The sequence below is a fragment of the Caloenas nicobarica genome, chromosome 13 (assembly GCF_036013445.1).
Source record: "Caloenas nicobarica isolate bCalNic1 chromosome 13, bCalNic1.hap1, whole genome shotgun sequence".
NCBI lineage: Eukaryota > Metazoa > Chordata > Aves > Columbiformes > Columbidae > Caloenas > Caloenas nicobarica.
In genome coordinates this window covers 19,209,417-19,211,349 of record NC_088257.1, presented here as the reverse complement: position 1 = coordinate 19,211,349, position 1,933 = coordinate 19,209,417, and positions in this window count along the sequence as shown.

Genomic DNA, 1,933 nt, shown 5'->3' with positions numbered 1-1,933 from the left:
GCGGGTAAGGCTAGAGCGGCGCCTGACCATAGGGAGGAGCTAGAGCGGCGCCCGGCCCGCCCCCGGCGGAGCGCGGGAAGAGCGCGGCCGCTGCGGCTGGGAGGACCGGCGTGAGGGGGGCCGGGCCGCCCCGCCGGGGGGCTGCGTGGGCCCTGGGGTCCCCTCAGGGTCGGGGTCCCTTGTGGGCTCGGCGGGTGCTGGGGGGTTCCCTGAAGGCCCGGGGTCCCTGGGTGTCCCCTGGGGATGCCCTGTAACTCGGGGGATACAGGCCCCCTGGCAACGGGCACAGAAGGTTCCATCTGAACATGAGGAGAAACGTCTTTGCTGGGAGGTGCCAGAGCCTGGCCCAGGCTGCCCAGAGCGGGTGTGGAGGCTCCTGCTCTGAGACATTCAAACCCGCCTGGTCCGACCCCTGTGATCTGCTCTGGTGACCCTGCGTGAGCAGTTGGGTTGGACTGGGGATCTACAGAGGGCCCTGCAACCCAAACCGGGCTGTGAAAGGACGCGCGGGTGGGAGCAGCCGGTTGTGCTGCAGGTTTGGGGTTTCTCTGAGGAGTCCCTGAGCCCAGAGATGAGCCCTGGGGGTGAGGCCTTAATGTAGGGACCAAATTAGAACTGGGGAGCACTGAAGTATACCCAAGCCTGTGATTAGCTGGTAAACATAATAAATGGTGGCTTTTCCTGACCCAGAATGGCCTGCAACAGGGGAGCATTTGGTTGCACTGCAGTTGGGTTAGACAAAAAACTGCATAGTGCAAAGTACTTTTCTTATAGCAAAAAAGTAATTTCAGGTGTGTTCAGAAACTCAGTCAGTTAATCCTCCTGGAATCGGCGATGTGATTAATTATATTTGGGAAGCGGGTATAAATGCAAAACATTTGTGGATGGAAATGTGTGCAAACTGCATTGAGGTGTGGTTACGGTTTGGGTTGTGCACGAACCTGCATCCACGTCTCGACGGGAATCAGCCCGATGCTGTGACTGATGGTGCTCGCAGGGACCTTCCTCACCTTACACCTGCTGAATGTCTGTTTGTTTCCACGGTGTTGCAACAGGAGATGGCAGAGTTCCCAGCGAGAGCGTGGCGTGCCCGTGTGAGAAAGAGATATGCTTTATATTCTCCTTACCCTGGAGGTTTCCTTCAGAGGTACAAGTATTGCCGCCCTGAGCTCATTCCAGCTGAATGCTGTACGTTCGTGTTTATTTATTCGTTCCACAGGCACAGAAATTCTTGGTCATTTTGGCAGTTTGTCTCTCTTTCCAGAATATGGGTTTCTGTTTGCTGGTAATTCCTGTTGTAGTTCTTGTAGTTCTCGTTCAGTATTATCTGTGTTTTCTGCTTGGCTGCCTGCAAGTTTAGCTCCAAGTGTGGCTTAACATGAGATACATAATCTCTCTCTTTCATCAGCCTAAATGCTTGCTTTAAACTAACAAATTTCTTTTGGTTTTCCATAGCTTTTATTTTCTTGTAGTGTTACATGGGATACAAATCCTTCATCCTTTTCACCCCAGATTTGGCTTGGTACCTTTAATTACAAAGTCGTTTAGTTGCCTGTTTTAGTGAGTGTCTCTGTAATTGTTTCGTGTTAGCAGGCAGGTATTTCCTAAGCTACTAGAGTTTGTTTGGGGTTGAAAATTACGTGCAAAGTAGAAATATCGGCATCTTCACTCTAAAATCTTGCCTTTTCTTGCCTATCAAGTTGATATCAGTAATTAATGCTTCAAAAACTTAAACTGCATTTGTTGGTTTTGGTTCATCCAAGCTCTTCCCAGCTAATCACTGTATTTTTAATGCCATTAGTCCTAGTTTTCTTTCAAGTCCCCAGCCATTTGGTGCATGATACTCTGTCTTTTCTGCAACCGGCAAGTCAATTGCAGAGCTAACCTGTTGTGATCCGTATAGTGAGGAAGCCAGAGGAGTTTGAACAATGTC